The 20,087-nt window shown below is 45.9% G+C and overlaps 9 non-coding genes across 9 annotated transcripts; all 9 read right to left on the minus strand.

Annotated features, from left to right (window-relative positions):
* Positions 1-1,336: 1,336 nt before the first annotated feature.
* LOC130323701 (U2 spliceosomal RNA) lies at positions 1,337-1,527 on the minus strand. Its single transcript, XR_008868926.1, has one exon. It is a non-coding gene; the product is annotated as a U2 spliceosomal RNA (small nuclear RNA).
* Positions 1,528-3,618: 2,091 nt separating this feature from the next.
* On the minus strand, positions 3,619-3,809 carry LOC130323702 (U2 spliceosomal RNA). The gene has a single exon (XR_008868927.1). It is a non-coding gene; the product is annotated as a U2 spliceosomal RNA (small nuclear RNA).
* A 2,093-nt stretch (positions 3,810-5,902) lies between these two features.
* LOC130323703 (U2 spliceosomal RNA) lies at positions 5,903-6,093 on the minus strand. Its single transcript, XR_008868928.1, has one exon. It is a non-coding gene; the product is annotated as a U2 spliceosomal RNA (small nuclear RNA).
* Positions 6,094-8,184: 2,091 nt separating this feature from the next.
* On the minus strand, positions 8,185-8,375 carry LOC130323704 (U2 spliceosomal RNA). Its single transcript, XR_008868929.1, has one exon. It is a non-coding gene; the product is annotated as a U2 spliceosomal RNA (small nuclear RNA).
* Positions 8,376-10,467: 2,092 nt separating this feature from the next.
* Positions 10,468-10,658, minus strand: LOC130323705 (U2 spliceosomal RNA). The gene has a single exon (XR_008868930.1). It is a non-coding gene; the product is annotated as a U2 spliceosomal RNA (small nuclear RNA).
* A 2,094-nt stretch (positions 10,659-12,752) lies between these two features.
* Positions 12,753-12,943, minus strand: LOC130323706 (U2 spliceosomal RNA). Its single transcript, XR_008868931.1, has one exon. It is a non-coding gene; the product is annotated as a U2 spliceosomal RNA (small nuclear RNA).
* Positions 12,944-15,034: 2,091 nt separating this feature from the next.
* Positions 15,035-15,225, minus strand: LOC130323707 (U2 spliceosomal RNA). Its single transcript, XR_008868932.1, has one exon. It is a non-coding gene; the product is annotated as a U2 spliceosomal RNA (small nuclear RNA).
* Positions 15,226-17,316: 2,091 nt separating this feature from the next.
* On the minus strand, positions 17,317-17,507 carry LOC130323709 (U2 spliceosomal RNA). Its single transcript, XR_008868933.1, has one exon. It is a non-coding gene; the product is annotated as a U2 spliceosomal RNA (small nuclear RNA).
* A 2,087-nt stretch (positions 17,508-19,594) lies between these two features.
* Positions 19,595-19,785, minus strand: LOC130323711 (U2 spliceosomal RNA). Its single transcript, XR_008868935.1, has one exon. It is a non-coding gene; the product is annotated as a U2 spliceosomal RNA (small nuclear RNA).
* Positions 19,786-20,087: the final 302 nt, after the last annotated feature.

The raw sequence follows: 20,087 nt of genomic DNA on the forward strand, positions 1-20,087 counted from the left end.
GTGATGTCAGTGGTATTGAGTGACATCACAGCACAGTGCTAAGGCTCCTGGGCCTGGACACAGCAGCGGCTGCAATATCTCAACGGAGAATACGTTTATATATATGTGTGTGTGTGCGCGTATATATATATATATATATATATATATATATATATATATATATATTTCTCCGCCGAAATCACTTTTAAACCCATTTCCACCTTTTTTTCCCTTCTCTTCCTCTTACTTTTTTTTCACGTTTTTTTACGTTTTTCTCCTTTTCGCCTCTTTTCTGGGCGTATTATTCTTCTTTTTCTTCTTTTTTTTTGTCTAATGCATACCCCATCAGTGCAGCAATGCTTATTCAATACCGCCAGCAGATGGAGACACTGGGGGATAATTTTCTAAGGATTTATACTGATTTTTCCTGTCTGAATTTGTCGCACAGAAAGTTGCAGGCCAAATATGTGTGACATTTCTGCGACTTTAGCTTCTAGAGCATTTTTACAACATTATACATAGGTGCTGAATACATAAAAAGCGACTGTTCAGCGACAGACAAGTCGCATCGGCTGAAAGTAGGCCAGAATGTCAGTCCATGTTGGAGCAGGTTTAGATACAGTCTAAAGTATAGATCTCAAAGTCTGTGCACAGAATTTAGCAAGGGCCTCGCACCTTCTGATGCATCAGGTAGGTGCACAATAGCATAGCCTAACCCTCTGTACTTTGGTCTATATTGATGCGGGACATAGACAGCCAGCTGATGACCAATCCATTAGTGCAATGGATGGCTGGAAGCATTTGTCTTTGCCTTTGCAATACCACAGAAGCAATGCATGGTCAATGTACAGCAATGACACACCTGTGTGAACAGCCAGGAGACCCCCCCCCCCCATGTTATGTTACATAGTTACATAGTTAGTACGGTCGAAAAAAGACATATGTCCATCACGTTCAACCAGGGAATTAAGGGGTAGGGGTGTGGCGCGATATTGGGGAAGGGATGAGATTTTATATTTCTTCATAAGCATTAATCTTATTTTGTCAATTAGGAACATTCAGCACCCACCCGCTATCAAGGCAGCTGCCTATCATGTCATGCCCTACCTGCACAGGTGTGCTGGCTACTCAAATGATCCAATTAAGGAGGCCATTTAGTCAGCAGCAGCAGAAGTCCTGTGCCTGGACGCTCCAACAGGGGCCAGACACAAGCAGAAGCAGAAGCAGCAGAAGCAGCAGCAGCACCACCTTTTGTTTTTTGGCTGCAGCAGCAGCAAGGCCCACAGGGCTGGCTAGCTGGCTAGCCAGCAAGCAGGTAGCAATGAAAGTAGGAATCTTTCTTTTTAACCCTGTAAGGGGGTGGTGCACTGTACCCGAAGATACTGCCATATCGGGTCAATGCATAGGGCGACGGAAGCAAGCTTCGAAATCGGCCCCCGTTCTCAAAAATCCATTTAATATATGGTCCCCAGATAGGGGACGTATCAGATATTAAACTGATAAGAACAGATACTACACTTGATCTTAGCCAAAAGGCCGAGAAGCGATAACCGTGAAAGGGGCGGGCCCAACAAGGTCCCCTTCATGGGCACTATCACTGCTTGCTGTCAGGGAGGCTGCCAGACAATTTTCCATGCACACTCTGGGCTGGGGGGCAGTCAACCACCAGTACACACAGCAGAACCTAAACCCATACCATTATTGCTAAGCAGCAAGACAGGGGCCCATTGCACTCCCACGGGGCCTTTTTAAATGCAATCCATAACCCGGATTTGCCAGGAACCCTTCTTACTCCTCCTACTTGCATGTGACACTGGGCTTAGGATCTGCATAGGAAACACACACACAAGCACACACCTACCTTTGTTGCCTGCAGATGCCTCCTTGGCTGTCCCCAAACGGTATCAAACCAACACCCACGGGAAGCTGTAAGCATAGAGGACATGCCTGCACCCCATTGGACTTACCTGTGTGGGTTAAATCCGGGTTATTTGACAACCTATGGCGGTGATGGTTCTGCTCAGGCAGAGCAGTGCTGATGCTCCTCATAAAGCTGTCGCTGCTGTGAAGGTTCTAGGTGACATCACAAATCCCTATGGTTACATACACAACAAAGCTGGGTTGTTGTTGTTTACACTCTGCAAGGCCTGTGGAAGTGAGTGACATCATAGCACTGTAGTTCTGAGGGTTCTAGATGGATGCAACAATCTCCTGTTGCTTCTATGAAGGCCATAATAGACGACATCACCAAACAGCTCCATAGTCACATACACAGCAAAGGAGAGATGTTGTTTACACCTAGTGATGTCAGTGGTATTGAGTGACATCACAGCACAGTGCTAAGGCTCCTGGGCCTGGACACAGCAGCGGCTGCAATATCTCAACGGAGAATACGTTTATATATATGTGTGTGTGTGCGCGTATATATATATATATATATATATATATATATATATATATATATATATTTCTCCGCCGAAATCACTTTTAAACCCATTTCCACCTTTTTTTCCCTTCTCTTCCTCTTACTTTTTTTTCACGTTTTTTTACGTTTTTCTCCTTTTCGCCTCTTTTCTGGGCGTATTATTCTTCTTTTTCTTCTTTTTTTTTGTCTAATGCATACCCCATCAGTGCAGCAATGCTTATTCAATACCGCCAGCAGATGGAGACACTGGGGGATAATTTTCTAAGGATTTATACTGATTTTTCCTGTCTGAATTTGTCGCACAGAAAGTTGCAGGCCAAATATGTGTGACATTTCTGCGACTTTAGCTTCTAGAGCATTTTTACAACATTATACATAGGTGCTGAATACATAAAAAGCGACTGTTCAGCGACAGACAAGTCGCATCGGCTGAAAGTAGGCCAGAATGTCAGTCCATGTTGGAGCAGGTTTAGATACAGTCTAAAGTATAGATCTCAAAGTCTGTGCACAGAATTTAGCAAGGGCCTCGCACCTTCTGATGCATCAGGTAGGTGCACAATAGCATAGCCTAACCCTCTGTACTTTGGTCTATATTGATGCGGGACATAGACAGCCAGCTGATGACCAATCCATTAGTGCAATGGATGGCTGGAAGCATTTGTCTTTGCCTTTGCAATACCACAGAAGCAATGCATGGTCAATGTACAGCAATGACACACCTGTGTGAACAGCCAGGAGACCCCCCCCCCCCATGTTATGTTACATAGTTACATAGTTAGTACGGTCGAAAAAAGACATATGTCCATCACGTTCAACCAGGGAATTAAGGGGTAGGGGTGTGGCGCGATATTGGGGAAGGGATGAGATTTTATATTTCTTCATAAGCATTAATCTTATTTTGTCAATTAGGAACATTCAGCACCCACCCGCTATCAAGGCAGCTGCCTATCATGTCATGCCCTACCTGCACAGGTGTGCTGGCTACTCAAATGATCCAATTAAGGAGGCCATTTAGTCAGCAGCAGCAGAAGTCCTGTGCCTGGACGCTCCAACAGGGGCCAGACACAAGCAGAAGCAGAAGCAGCAGAAGCAGCAGCAGCACCACCTTTTGTTTTTTGGCTGCAGCAGCAGCAAGGCCCACAGGGCTGGCTAGCTGGCTAGCCAGCAAGCAGGTAGCAATGAAAGTAGGAATCTTTCTTTTTAACCCTGTAAGGGGGTGGTGCACTGTACCCGAAGATACTGCCATATCGGGTCAATGCATAGGGCGACGGAAGCAAGCTTCGAAATCGGCCCCCGTTCTCAAAAATCCATTTAATATATGGTCCCCAGATAGGGGACGTATCAGATATTAAACTGATAAGAACAGATACTACACTTGATCTTAGCCAAAAGGCCGAGAAGCGATAACCGTGAAAGGGGCGGGCCCAACAAGGTCCCCTTCATGGGCACTATCACTGCTTGCTGTCAGGGAGGCTGCCAGACAATTTTCCATGCACACTCTGGGCTGGGGGGCAGTCAACCACCAGTACACACAGCAGAACCTAAACCCATACCATTATTGCTAAGCAGCAAGACAGGGGCCCATTGCACTCCCACGGGGCCTTTTTAAATGCAATCCATAACCCGGATTTGCCAGGAACCCTTCTTACTCCTCCTACTTGCATGTGACACTGGGCTTAGGATCTGCATAGGAAACACACACACAAGCACACACCTACCTTTGTTGCCTGCAGATGCCTCCTTGGCTGTCCCCAAACGGTATCAAACCAACACCCACGGGAAGCTGTAAGCATAGAGGACATGCCTGCACCCCATTGGACTTACCTGTGTGGGTTAAATCCGGGTTATTTGACAACCTATGGCGGTGATGGTTCTGCTCAGGCAGAGCAGTGCTGATGCTCCTCATAAAGCTGTCGCTGCTGTGAAGGTTCTAGGTGACATCACAAATCCCTATGGTTACATACACAACAAAGCTGGGTTGTTGTTGTTTACACTCTGCAAGGCCTGTGGAAGTGAGTGACATCATAGCACTGTAGTTCTGAGGGTTCTAGATGGATGCAACAATCTCCTGTTGCTTCTATGAAGGCCATAATAGACGACATCACCAAACAGCTCCATAGTCACATACACAGCAAAGGAGAGATGTTGTTTACACCTAGTGATGTCAGTGGTATTGAGTGACATCACAGCACAGTGCTAAGGCTCCTGGGCCTGGACACAGCAGCGGCTGCAATATCTCAACGGAGAATACGTTTATATATATGTGTGTGTGTGCGCGTATATATATATATATATATATATATATATATATATATATATATATATATTTCTCCGCCGAAATCACTTTTAAACCCATTTCCACCTTTTTTTCCCTTCTCTTCCTCTTACTTTTTTTTCACGTTTTTTTACGTTTTTCTCCTTTTCGCCTCTTTTCTGGGCGTATTATTCTTCTTTTTCTTCTTTTTTTTTGTCTAATGCATACCCCATCAGTGCAGCAATGCTTATTCAATACCGCCAGCAGATGGAGACACTGGGGGATAATTTTCTAAGGATTTATACTGATTTTTCCTGTCTGAATTTGTCGCACAGAAAGTTGCAGGCCAAATATGTGTGACATTTCTGCGACTTTAGCTTCTAGAGCATTTTTACAACATTATACATAGGTGCTGAATACATAAAAAGCGACTGTTCAGCGACAGACAAGTCGCATCGGCTGAAAGTAGGCCAGAATGTCAGTCCATGTTGGAGCAGGTTTAGATACAGTCTAAAGTATAGATCTCAAAGTCTGTGCACAGAATTTAGCAAGGGCCTCGCACCTTCTGATGCATCAGGTAGGTGCACAATAGCATAGCCTAACCCTCTGTACTTTGGTCTATATTGATGCGGGACATAGACAGCCAGCTGATGACCAATCCATTAGTGCAATGGATGGCTGGAAGCATTTGTCTTTGCCTTTGCAATACCACAGAAGCAATGCATGGTCAATGTACAGCAATGACACACCTGTGTGAACAGCCAGGAGACCCCCCCCCCCCATGTTATGTTACATAGTTACATAGTTAGTACGGTCGAAAAAAGACATATGTCCATCACGTTCAACCAGGGAATTAAGGGGTAGGGGTGTGGCGCGATATTGGGGAAGGGATGAGATTTTATATTTCTTCATAAGCATTAATCTTATTTTGTCAATTAGGAACATTCAGCACCCACCCGCTATCAAGGCAGCTGCCTATCATGTCATGCCCTACCTGCACAGGTGTGCTGGCTACTCAAATGATCCAATTAAGGAGGCCATTTAGTCAGCAGCAGCAGAAGTCCTGTGCCTGGACGCTCCAACAGGGGCCAGACACAAGCAGAAGCAGAAGCAGCAGAAGCAGCAGCAGCACCACCTTTTGTTTTTTGGCTGCAGCAGCAGCAAGGCCCACAGGGCTGGCTAGCTGGCTAGCCAGCAAGCAGGTAGCAATGAAAGTAGGAATCTTTCTTTTTAACCCTGTAAGGGGGTGGTGCACTGTACCCGAAGATACTGCCATATCGGGTCAATGCATAGGGCGACGGAAGCAAGCTTCGAAATCGGCCCCCGTTCTCAAAAATCCATTTAATATATGGTCCCCAGATAGGGGACGTATCAGATATTAAACTGATAAGAACAGATACTACACTTGATCTTAGCCAAAAGGCCGAGAAGCGATAACCGTGAAAGGGGCGGGCCCAACAAGGTCCCCTTCATGGGCACTATCACTGCTTGCTGTCAGGGAGGCTGCCAGACAATTTTCCATGCACACTCTGGGCTGGGGGGCAGTCAACCACCAGTACACACAGCAGAACCTAAACCCATACCATTATTGCTAAGCAGCAAGACAGGGGCCCATTGCACTCCCACGGGGCCTTTTTAAATGCAATCCATAACCCGGATTTGCCAGGAACCCTTCTTACTCCTCCTACTTGCATGTGACACTGGGCTTAGGATCTGCATAGGAAACACACACACAAGCACACACCTACCTTTGTTGCCTGCAGATGCCTCCTTGGCTGTCCCCAAACGGTATCAAACCAACACCCACGGGAAGCTGTAAGCATAGAGGACATGCCTGCACCCCATTGGACTTACCTGTGTGGGTTAAATCCGGGTTATTTGACAACCTATGGCGGTGATGGTTCTGCTCAGGCAGAGCAGTGCTGATGCTCCTCATAAAGCTGTCGCTGCTGTGAAGGTTCTAGGTGACATCACAAATCCCTATGGTTACATACACAACAAAGCTGGGTTGTTGTTGTTTACACTCTGCAAGGCCTGTGGAAGTGAGTGACATCATAGCACTGTAGTTCTGAGGGTTCTAGATGGATGCAACAATCTCCTGTTGCTTCTATGAAGGCCATAATAGACGACATCACCAAACAGCTCCATAGTCACATACACAGCAAAGGAGAGATGTTGTTTACACCTAGTGATGTCAGTGGTATTGAGTGACATCACAGCACAGTGCTAAGGCTCCTGGGCCTGGACACAGCAGCGGCTGCAATATCTCAACGGAGAATACGTTTATATATATGTGTGTGTGTGCGCGTATATATATATATATATATATATATATATATATATATATATATATATTTCTCCGCCGAAATCACTTTTAAACCCATTTCCACCTTTTTTTCCCTTCTCTTCCTCTTACTTTTTTTTCACGTTTTTTTACGTTTTTCTCCTTTTCGCCTCTTTTCTGGGCGTATTATTCTTCTTTTTCTTCTTTTTTTTTGTCTAATGCATACCCCATCAGTGCAGCAATGCTTATTCAATACCGCCAGCAGATGGAGACACTGGGGGATAATTTTCTAAGGATTTATACTGATTTTTCCTGTCTGAATTTGTCGCACAGAAAGTTGCAGGCCAAATATGTGTGACATTTCTGCGACTTTAGCTTCTAGAGCATTTTTACAACATTATACATAGGTGCTGAATACATAAAAAGCGACTGTTCAGCGACAGACAAGTCGCATCGGCTGAAAGTAGGCCAGAATGTCAGTCCATGTTGGAGCAGGTTTAGATACAGTCTAAAGTATAGATCTCAAAGTCTGTGCACAGAATTTAGCAAGGGCCTCGCACCTTCTGATGCATCAGGTAGGTGCACAATAGCATAGCCTAACCCTCTGTACTTTGGTCTATATTGATGCGGGACATAGACAGCCAGCTGATGACCAATCCATTAGTGCAATGGATGGCTGGAAGCATTTGTCTTTGCCTTTGCAATACCACAGAAGCAATGCATGGTCAATGTACAGCAATGACACACCTGTGTGAACAGCCAGGAGACCCCCCCCCCCCATGTTATGTTACATAGTTACATAGTTAGTACGGTCGAAAAAAGACATATGTCCATCACGTTCAACCAGGGAATTAAGGGGTAGGGGTGTGGCGCGATATTGGGGAAGGGATGAGATTTTATATTTCTTCATAAGCATTAATCTTATTTTGTCAATTAGGAACATTCAGCACCCACCCGCTATCAAGGCAGCTGCCTATCATGTCATGCCCTACCTGCACAGGTGTGCTGGCTACTCAAATGATCCAATTAAGGAGGCCATTTAGTCAGCAGCAGCAGAAGTCCTGTGCCTGGACGCTCCAACAGGGGCCAGACACAAGCAGAAGCAGAAGCAGCAGAAGCAGCAGCAGCACCACCTTTTGTTTTTTGGCTGCAGCAGCAGCAAGGCCCACAGGGCTGGCTAGCTGGCTAGCCAGCAAGCAGGTAGCAATGAAAGTAGGAATCTTTCTTTTTAACCCTGTAAGGGGGTGGTGCACTGTACCCGAAGATACTGCCATATCGGGTCAATGCATAGGGCGACGGAAGCAAGCTTCGAAATCGGCCCCCGTTCTCAAAAATCCATTTAATATATGGTCCCCAGATAGGGGACGTATCAGATATTAAACTGATAAGAACAGATACTACACTTGATCTTAGCCAAAAGGCCGAGAAGCGATAACCGTGAAAGGGGCGGGCCCAACAAGGTCCCCTTCATGGGCACTATCACTGCTTGCTGTCAGGGAGGCTGCCAGACAATTTTCCATGCACACTCTGGGCTGGGGGGCAGTCAACCACCAGTACACACAGCAGAACCTAAACCCATACCATTATTGCTAAGCAGCAAGACAGGGGCCCATTGCACTCCCACGGGGCCTTTTTAAATGCAATCCATAACCCGGATTTGCCAGGAACCCTTCTTACTCCTCCTACTTGCATGTGACACTGGGCTTAGGATCTGCATAGGAAACACACACACAAGCACACACCTACCTTTGTTGCCTGCAGATGCCTCCTTGGCTGTCCCCAAACGGTATCAAACCAACACCCACGGGAAGCTGTAAGCATAGAGGACATGCCTGCACCCCATTGGACTTACCTGTGTGGGTTAAATCCGGGTTATTTGACAACCTATGGCGGTGATGGTTCTGCTCAGGCAGAGCAGTGCTGATGCTCCTCATAAAGCTGTCGCTGCTGTGAAGGTTCTAGGTGACATCACAAATCCCTATGGTTACATACACAACAAAGCTGGGTTGTTGTTGTTTACACTCTGCAAGGCCTGTGGAAGTGAGTGACATCATAGCACTGTAGTTCTGAGGGTTCTAGATGGATGCAACAATCTCCTGTTGCTTCTATGAAGGCCATAATAGACGACATCACCAAACAGCTCCATAGTCACATACACAGCAAAGGAGAGATGTTGTTTACACCTAGTGATGTCAGTGGTATTGAGTGACATCACAGCACAGTGCTAAGGCTCCTGGGCCTGGACACAGCAGCGGCTGCAATATCTCAACGGAGAATACGTTTATATATATGTGTGTGTGTGCGCGTATATATATATATATATATATATCTATATATATATATATATATATATTTCTCCGCCGAAATCACTTTTAAACCCATTTCCACCTTTTTTTCCCTTCTCTTCCTCTTACTTTTTTTTCACGTTTTTTTACGTTTTTCTCCTTTTCGCCTCTTTTCTGGGCGTATTATTCTTCTTTTTCTTCTTTTTTTTTGTCTAATGCATACCCCATCAGTGCAGCAATGCTTATTCAATACCGCCAGCAGATGGAGACACTGGGGGATAATTTTCTAAGGATTTATACTGATTTTTCCTGTCTGAATTTGTCGCACAGAAAGTTGCAGGCCAAATATGTGTGACATTTCTGCGACTTTAGCTTCTAGAGCATTTTTACAACATTATACATAGGTGCTGAATACATAAAAAGCGACTGTTCAGCGACAGACAAGTCGCATCGGCTGAAAGTAGGCCAGAATGTCAGTCCATGTTGGAGCAGGTTTAGATACAGTCTAAAGTATAGATCTCAAAGTCTGTGCACAGAATTTAGCAAGGGCCTCGCACCTTCTGATGCATCAGGTAGGTGCACAATAGCATAGCCTAACCCTCTGTACTTTGGTCTATATTGATGCGGGACATAGACAGCCAGCTGATGACCAATCCATTAGTGCAATGGATGGCTGGAAGCATTTGTCTTTGCCTTTGCAATACCACAGAAGCAATGCATGGTCAATGTACAGCAATGACACACCTGTGTGAACAGCCAGGAGACCCCCCCCCCCCCATGTTATGTTACATAGTTACATAGTTAGTACGGTCGAAAAAAGACATATGTCCATCACGTTCAACCAGGGAATTAAGGGGTAGGGGTGTGGCGCGATATTGGGGAAGGGATGAGATTTTATATTTCTTCATAAGCATTAATCTTATTTTGTCAATTAGGAACATTCAGCACCCACCCGCTATCAAGGCAGCTGCCTATCATGTCATGCCCTACCTGCACAGGTGTGCTGGCTACTCAAATGATCCAATTAAGGAGGCCATTTAGTCAGCAGCAGCAGAAGTCCTGTGCCTGGACGCTCCAACAGGGGCCAGACACAAGCAGAAGCAGAAGCAGCAGAAGCAGCAGCAGCACCACCTTTTGTTTTTTGGCTGCAGCAGCAGCAAGGCCCACAGGGCTGGCTAGCTGGCTAGCCAGCAAGCAGGTAGCAATGAAAGTAGGAATCTTTCTTTTTAACCCTGTAAGGGGGTGGTGCACTGTACCCGAAGATACTGCCATATCGGGTCAATGCATAGGGCGACGGAAGCAAGCTTCGAAATCGGCCCCCGTTCTCAAAAATCCATTTAATATATGGTCCCCAGATAGGGGACGTATCAGATATTAAACTGATAAGAACAGATACTACACTTGATCTTAGCCAAAAGGCCGAGAAGCGATAACCGTGAAAGGGGCGGGCCCAACAAGGTCCCCTTCATGGGCACTATCACTGCTTGCTGTCAGGGAGGCTGCCAGACAATTTTCCATGCACACTCTGGGCTGGGGGGCAGTCAACCACCAGTACACACAGCAGAACCTAAACCCATACCATTATTGCTAAGCAGCAAGACAGGGGCCCATTGCACTCCCACGGGGCCTTTTTAAATGCAATCCATAACCCGGATTTGCCAGGAACCCTTCTTACTCCTCCTACTTGCATGTGACACTGGGCTTAGGATCTGCATAGGAAACACACACACAAGCACACACCTACCTTTGTTGCCTGCAGATGCCTCCTTGGCTGTCCCCAAACGGTATCAAACCAACACCCACGGGAAGCTGTAAGCATAGAGGACATGCCTGCACCCCATTGGACTTACCTGTGTGGGTTAAATCCGGGTTATTTGACAACCTATGGCGGTGATGGTTCTGCTCAGGCAGAGCAGTGCTGATGCTCCTCATAAAGCTGTCGCTGCTGTGAAGGTTCTAGGTGACATCACAAATCCCTATGGTTACATACACAACAAAGCTGGGTTGTTGTTGTTTACACTCTGCAAGGCCTGTGGAAGTGAGTGACATCATAGCACTGTAGTTCTGAGGGTTCTAGATGGATGCAACAATCTCCTGTTGCTTCTATGAAGGCCATAATAGACGACATCACCAAACAGCTCCATAGTCACATACACAGCAAAGGAGAGATGTTGTTTACACCTAGTGATGTCAGTGGTATTGAGTGACATCACAGCACAGTGCTAAGGCTCCTGGGCCTGGACACAGCAGCGGCTGCAATATCTCAACGGAGAATACGTTTATATATATGTGTGTGTGTGCGCGTATATATATATATATATATATATATATATATATATATATATATATATATTTCTCCGCCGAAATCACTTTTAAACCCATTTCCACCTTTTTTTCCCTTCTCTTCCTCTTACTTTTTTTTCACGTTTTTTTACGTTTTTCTCCTTTTCGCCTCTTTTCTGGGCGTATTATTCTTCTTTTTCTTCTTTTTTTTTGTCTAATGCATACCCCATCAGTGCAGCAATGCTTATTCAATACCGCCAGCAGATGGAGACACTGGGGGATAATTTTCTAAGGATTTATACTGATTTTTCCTGTCTGAATTTGTCGCACAGAAAGTTGCAGGCCAAATATGTGTGACATTTCTGCGACTTTAGCTTCTAGAGCATTTTTACAACATTATACATAGGTGCTGAATACATAAAAAGCGACTGTTCAGCGACAGACAAGTCGCATCGGCTGAAAGTAGGCCAGAATGTCAGTCCATGTTGGAGCAGGTTTAGATACAGTCTAAAGTATAGATCTCAAAGTCTGTGCACAGAATTTAGCAAGGGCCTCGCACCTTCTGATGCATCAGGTAGGTGCACAATAGCATAGCCTAACCCTCTGTACTTTGGTCTATATTGATGCGGGACATAGACAGCCAGCTGATGACCAATCCATTAGTGCAATGGATGGCTGGAAGCATTTGTCTTTGCCTTTGCAATACCACAGAAGCAATGCATGGTCAATGTACAGCAATGACACACCTGTGTGAACAGCCAGGAGACCCCCCCCCCCCCATGTTATGTTACATAGTTACATAGTTAGTACGGTCGAAAAAAGACATATGTCCATCACGTTCAACCAGGGAATTAAGGGGTAGGGGTGTGGCGCGATATTGGGGAAGGGATGAGATTTTATATTTCTTCATAAGCATTAATCTTATTTTGTCAATTAGGAACATTCAGCACCCACCCGCTATCAAGGCAGCTGCCTATCATGTCATGCCCTACCTGCACAGGTGTGCTGGCTACTCAAATGATCCAATTAAGGAGGCCATTTAGTCAGCAGCAGCAGAAGTCCTGTGCCTGGACGCTCCAACAGGGGCCAGACACAAGCAGAAGCAGAAGCAGCAGAAGCAGCAGCAGCACCACCTTTTGTTTTTTGGCTGCAGCAGCAGCAAGGCCCACAGGGCTGGCTAGCTGGCTAGCCAGCAAGCAGGTAGCAATGAAAGTAGGAATCTTTCTTTTTAACCCTGTAAGGGGGTGGTGCACTGTACCCGAAGATACTGCCATATCGGGTCAATGCATAGGGCGACGGAAGCAAGCTTCGAAATCGGCCCCCGTTCTCAAAAATCCATTTAATATATGGTCCCCAGATAGGGGACGTATCAGATATTAAACTGATAAGAACAGATACTACACTTGATCTTAGCCAAAAGGCCGAGAAGCGATAACCGTGAAAGGGGCGGGCCCAACAAGGTCCCCTTCATGGGCACTATCACTGCTTGCTGTCAGGGAGGCTGCCAGACAATTTTCCATGCACACTCTGGGCTGGGGGGCAGTCAACCACCAGTACACACAGCAGAACCTAAACCCATACCATTATTGCTAAGCAGCAAGACAGGGGCCCATTGCACTCCCACGGGGCCTTTTTAAATGCAATCCATAACCCGGATTTGCCAGGAACCCTTCTTACTCCTCCTACTTGCATGTGACACTGGGCTTAGGATCTGCATAGGAAACACACACACAAGCACACACCTACCTTTGTTGCCTGCAGATGCCTCCTTGGCTGTCCCCAAACGGTATCAAACCAACACCCACGGGAAGCTGTAAGCATAGAGGACATGCCTGCACCCCATTGGACTTACCTGTGTGGGTTAAATCCGGGTTATTTGACAACCTATGGCGGTGATGGTTCTGCTCAGGCAGAGCAGTGCTGATGCTCCTCATAAAGCTGTCGCTGCTGTGAAGGTTCTAGGTGACATCACAAATCCCTATGGTTACATACACAACAAAGCTGGGTTGTTGTTGTTTACACTCTGCAAGGCCTGTGGAAGTGAGTGACATCATAGCACTGTAGTTCTGAGGGTTCTAGATGGATGCAATCTCCTGTTGCTTCTATGAAGGCCATAATAGACGACATCACCAAACAGCTCCATAGTCACATACACAGCAAAGGAGAGATGTTGTTTACACCTAGTGATGTCAGTGGTATTGAGTGACATCACAGCACAGTGCTAAGGCTCCTGGGCCTGGACACAGCAGCGGCTGCAATATCTCAACGGAGAATACGTTTATATATATGTGTGTGTGTGCGCGTATATATATATATATATATATATATATATATATATATATATATATATATATTCTCCGCCGAAATCACTTTTAAACCCATTTCCACCTTTTTTTCCCTTCTCTTCCTCTTACTTTTTTTTCACGTTTTTTTACGTTTTTCTCCTTTTCGCCTCTTTTCTGGGCGTATTATTCTTCTTTTTCTTCTTTTTTTTTGTCTAATGCATACCCCATCAGTGCAGCAATGCTTATTCAATACCGCCAGCAGATGGAGACACTGGGGGATAATTTTCTAAGGATTTATACTGATTTTTCCTGTCTGAATTTGTCGCACAGAAAGTTGCAGGCCAAATATGTGTGACATTTCTGCGACTTTAGCTTCTAGAGCATTTTTACAACATTATACATAGGTGCTGAATACATAAAAAGCGACTGTTCAGCGACAGACAAGTCGCATCGGCTGAAAGTAGGCCAGAATGTCAGTCCATGTTGGAGCAGGTTTAGATACAGTCTAAAGTATAGATCTCAAAGTCTGTGCACAGAATTTAGCAAGGGCCTCGCACCTTCTGATGCATCAGGTAGGTGCACAATAGCATAGCCTAACCCTCTGTACTTTGGTCTATATTGATGCGGGACATAGACAGCCAGCTGATGACCAATCCATTAGTGCAATGGATGGCTGGAAGCATTTGTCTTTGCCTTTGCAATACCACAGAAGCAATGCATGGTCAATGTACAGCAATGACACACCTGTGTGAACAGCCAGGAGACCCCCCCCCCCCATGTTATGTTACATAGTTACATAGTTAGTACGGTCGAAAAAAGACATATGTCCATCACGTTCAACCAGGGAATTAAGGGGTAGGGGTGTGGCGCGATATTGGGGAAGGGATGAGATTTTATATTTCTTCATAAGCATTAATCTTATTTTGTCAATTAGGAACATTCAGCACCCACCCGCTATCAAGGCAGCTGCCTATCATGTCATGCCCTACCTGCACAGGTGTGCTGGCTACTCAAATGATCCAATTAAGGAGGCCATTTAGTCAGCAGCAGCAGAAGTCCTGTGCCTGGACGCTCCAACAGGGGCCAGACACAAGCAGAAGCAGAAGCAGCAGAAGCAGCAGCAGCACCACCTTTTGTTTTTTGGCTGCAGCAGCAGCAAGGCCCACAGGGCTGGCTAGCTGGCTAGCCAGCAAGCAGGTAGCAATGAAAGTAGGAATCTTTCTTTTTAACCCTGTAAGGGGGTGGTGCACTGTACCCGAAGATACTGCCATATCGGGTCAATGCATAGGGCGACGGAAGCAAGCTTCGAAATCGGCCCCCGTTCTCAAAAATCCATTTAATATATGGTCCCCAGATAGGGGACGTATCAGATATTAAACTGATAAGAACAGATACTACACTTGATCTTAGCCAAAAGGCCGAGAAGCGATAACCGTGAAAGGGGCGGGCCCAACAAGGTCCCCTTCATGGGCACTATCACTGCTTGCTGTCAGGGAGGCTGCCAGACAATTTTCCATGCACACTCTGGGCTGGGGGGCAGTCAACCACCAGTACACACAGCAGAACCTAAACCCATACCATTATTGCTAAGCAGCAAGACAGGGGCCCATTGCACTCCCACGGGGCCTTTTTAAATGCAATCCATAACCCGGATTTGCCAGGAACCCTTCTTACTCCTCCTACTTGCATGTGACACTGGGCTTAGGATCTGCATAGGAAACACACACACAAGCACACACCTACCTTTGTTGCCTGCAGATGCCTCCTTGGCTGTCCCCAAACGGTATCAAACCAACACCCACGGGAAGCTGTAAGCATAGAGGACATGCCTGCACCCCATTGGACTTACCTGTGTGGGTTAAATCCGGGTTATTTGACAACCTATGGCGGTGATGGTTCTGCTCAGGCAGAGCAGTGCTGATGCTCCTCATAAAGCTGTCGCTGCTGTGAAGGTTCTAGGTGACATCACAAATCCCTATGGTTACATACACAACAAAGCTGGGTTGTTGTTGTTTACACTCTGCAAGGCCTGTGGAAGTGAGTGACATCATAGCACTGTAGTTCTGAGGGTTCTAGATGGATGCAACAATCTCCTGTTGCTTCTATGAAGGCCATAATAGACGACATCACCAAACAGCTCCATAGTCACATACACAGCAAAGGAGAGATGTTGTTTACACCTAGTGATGTCAGTGGTATTGAGTGACATCACAGCACAGTGCTAAGGCTCCTGGGCCTGGACACAGCAGCGGCTGCAATATCTCAACGGAGAATACGTTTATATATATGTGTGTGTGTGCGCGTATATATATATATATATATATATATATATATATATATATATATATATTTCTCCGCCGAAATCACTTTTAAACCCATTTCCACCTTTTTTTCCCTTCTCTTCCTCTTACTTTTTTTTCACGTTTTTTTACGTTTTTCTCCTTTTCGCCTCTTTTCTGGGCGTATTATTCTTCTTTTTCTTCTTTTTTTTTGTCTAATGCATACCCCATCAGTGCAGCAATGCTTATTCAATACCGCCAGCAGATGGAGACACTGGGGGATAATTTTCTAAGGATTTATACTGATTTTTCCTGTCTGAATTTGTCGCACAGAAAGTTGCAGGCCAAATATGTGTGACATTTCTGCGACTTTAGCTTCTAGAGCATTTTTACAACATTATACATAGGTGCTGAATACATAAAAAGCGACTGTTCAGCGACAGACAAGTCGCATCGGCTGAAAGTAGGCCAGAATGTCAGTCCATGTTGGAGCAGGTTTAGATACAGTCTAAAGTATAGATCTCAAAGTCTGTGCACAGAATTTAGCAAGGGCCTCGCACCTTCTGATGCATCAGGTAGGTGCACAATAGCATAGCCTAACCCTCTGTACTTTGGTCTATATTGATGCGGGACATAGACAGCCAGCTGATGACCAATCCATTAGTGCAATGGATGGCTGGAAGCATTTGTCTTTGCCTTTGCAATACCACAGAAGCAATGCATGGTCAATGTACAGCAATGACACACCTGTGTGAACAGCCAGGAGACCCCCCCCCCCCATGTTATGTTACATAGTTACATAGTTAGTACGGTCGAAAAAAGACATATGTCCATCACGTTCAACCAGGGAATTAAGGGGTAGGGGTGTGGCGCGATATTGGGGAAGGGATGAGATTTTATATTTCTTCATAAGCATTAATCTTATTTTGTCAATTAGGAACATTCAGCACCCACCCGCTATCAAGGCAGCTGCCTATCATGTCATGCCCTACCTGCACAGGTGTGCTGGCTACTCAAATGATCCAATTAAGGAGGCCATTTAGTCAGCAGCAGCAGAAGTCCTGTGCCTGGACGCTCCAACAGGGGCCAGACACAAGCAGAAGCAGAAGCAGCAGAAGCAGCAGCAGCACCACCTTTTGTTTTTTGGCTGCAGCAGCAGCAAGGCCCACAGGGCTGGCTAGCTGGCTAGCCAGCAAGCAGGTAGCAATGAAAGTAGGAATCTTTCTTTTTAACCCTGTAAGGGGGTGGTGCACTGTACCCGAAGATACTGCCATATCGGGTCAATGCATAGGGCGACGGAAGCAAGCTTCGAAATCGGCCCCCGTTCTCAAAAATCCATTTAATATATGGTCCCCAGATAGGGGACGTATCAGATATTAAACTGATAAGAACAGATACTACACTTGATCTTAGCCAAAAGGCCGAGAAGCGATAACCGTGAAAGGGGCGGGCCCAACAAGGTCCCCTTCATGGGCACTATCACTGCTTGCTGTCAGGGAGGCTGCCAGACAATTTTCCATGCACACTCTGGGCTGGGGGGCAGTCAACCACCAGTACACACAGCAGAACCTAAACCCATACCATTATTGCTAAGCAGCAAGACAGGGGCCCATTGCACTCCCACGGGGCCTTTTTAAATGCAATCCATAACCCGGATTTGCCAGGAACCCTTCTTACTCCTCCTACTTGCATGTGACACTGGGCTTAGGATCTGCATAGGAAACACACACACAAGCACACACCTACCTTTGTTGCCTGCAGATGCCTCCTTGGCTGTCCCCAAACGGTATCAAACCAACACCCACGGGAAGCTGTAAGCATAGAGGACATGCCTGCACCCCATTGGACTTACCTGTGTGGGTTAAATCCGGGTTATTTGACAACCTATGGCGGTGATGGTTCTGCTCAGGCAGAGCAGTGCTGATGCTCCTCATAAAGCTGTCGCTGCTGTGAAGGTTCTAGGTGACATCACAAATCCCTATGGTTACATACACAACAAAGCTGGGTTGTTGTTGTTTACACTCTGCAAGGCCTGTGGAAGTGAGTGACATCATAGCACTGTAGTTCTGAGGGTTCTAGATGGATGCAACAATCTCCTGTTGCTTCTATGAAGGCCATAATAGACGACATCACCAAACAGCTCCATAGTCACATACACAGCAAAGGAGAGATGTTGTTTACACCTAGTGATGTCAGTGGTATTGAGTGACATCACAGCACAGTGCTAAGGCTCCTGGGCCTGGACACAGCAGCGGCTGCAATATCTCAACGGAGAATACGTTTATATATATGTGTGTGTGTGCGCGTATATATATATATATATATATATATATATATATATATATATATTTCTCCGCCGAAATCACTTTTAAACCCATTTCCACCTTTTTTTCCCTTCTCTTCCTCTTACTTTTTTTTCACGTTTTTTTACGTTTTTCTCCTTTTCGCCTCTTTTCTGGGCGTATTATTCTTCTTTTTCTTCTTTTTTTTTGTCTAATGCATACCCCATCAGTGCAGCAATGCTTATTCAATACCGCCAGCAGATGGAGACACTGGGGGATAATTTTCTAAGGATTTATACTGATTTTTCCTGTCTGAATTTGTCGCACAGAAAGTTGCAGGCCAAATATGTGTGACATTTCTGCGACTTTAGCTTCTAGAGCATTTTTACAACATTATACATAGGTGCTGAATACATAAAAAGCGACTGTTCAGCGACAGACAAGTCGCATCGGCTGAAAGTAGGCCAGAATGTCAGTCCATGTTGGAGCAGGTTTAGATACAGTCTAAAGTATAGATCTCAAAGTCTGTGCACAGAATTTAGCAAGGGCCTCGCACCTTCTGATGCATCAGGTAGGTGCACAATAGCATAGCCTAACCCTCTGTACTTTGGTCTATATTGATGCGGGACATAGACAGCCAGCTGATGACCAATCCATTAGTGCAATGGATGGCTGGAAGCATTTGTCTTTGCCTTTGCAATACCACAGAAGCAATGCATGGTCAATGTACAGCAATGACACACCTGTGTGAACAGCCAGGAGACCCCCCCCCCCCATGTTATGTTACATAGTTACATAGTTAGTACGGTCGAAAAAAGACATATGTCCATCACGTTCAACCAGGGAATTAAGGGGTAGGGGTGTGGCGCGATATTGGGGAAGGGATGAGATTTTATATTTCTTCATAAGCATTAATCTTATTTTGTCAATTAGGAACATTCAGCACCCACCCGCTATCAAGGCAGCTGCCTATCATGTCATGCCCTACCTGCACAGGTGTGCTGGCTACTCAAATGATCCAATTAAGGAGGCCATTTAGTCAGCAGCAGCAGAAGTCCTGTGCCTGGACGCTCCAACAGGGGCCAGACACAAGCAGAAGCAGAAGCAGCAGAAGCAGCAGCAGCACCACCTTTTGTTTTTTGGCTGCAGCAGCAGCAAGGCCCACAGGGCTGGCTAGCTGGCTAGCCAGCAAGCAGGTAGCAATGAAAGTAGGAATCTTTCTTTTTAACCCTGTAAGGGGGTGGTGCACTGTACCCGAAGATACTGCCATATCGGGTCAATGCATAGGGCGACGGAAGCAAGCTTCGAAATCGGCCCCCGTTCTCAAAAATCCATTTAATATATGGTCCCCAGATAGGGGACGTATCAGATATTAAACTGATAAGAACAGATACTACACTTGATCTTAGCCAAAAGGCCGAGAAGCGATAACCGTGAAAGGGGCGGGCCCAACAAGGTCCCCTTCATGGGCACTATCACTGCTTGCTGTCAGGGAGGCTGCCAGACAATTTTCCATGCACACTCTGGGCTGGGGGGCAGTCAACCACCAGTACACACAGCAGAACCTAAACCCATACCATTATTGCTAAGCAGCAAGACAGGGGCCCATTGCACTCCCACGGGGCCTTTTTAAATGCAATCCATAACCCGGATTTGCCAGGAACCCTTCTTACTCCTCCTACTTGCATGTGACACTGGGCTTAGGATCTGCATAGGAAACACACACACAAG

Source organism: Hyla sarda, unplaced genomic scaffold (assembly GCF_029499605.1).
Source record: "Hyla sarda isolate aHylSar1 unplaced genomic scaffold, aHylSar1.hap1 scaffold_2528, whole genome shotgun sequence".
Classification (NCBI taxonomy): Eukaryota; Metazoa; Chordata; class Amphibia; order Anura; family Hylidae; genus Hyla; species Hyla sarda.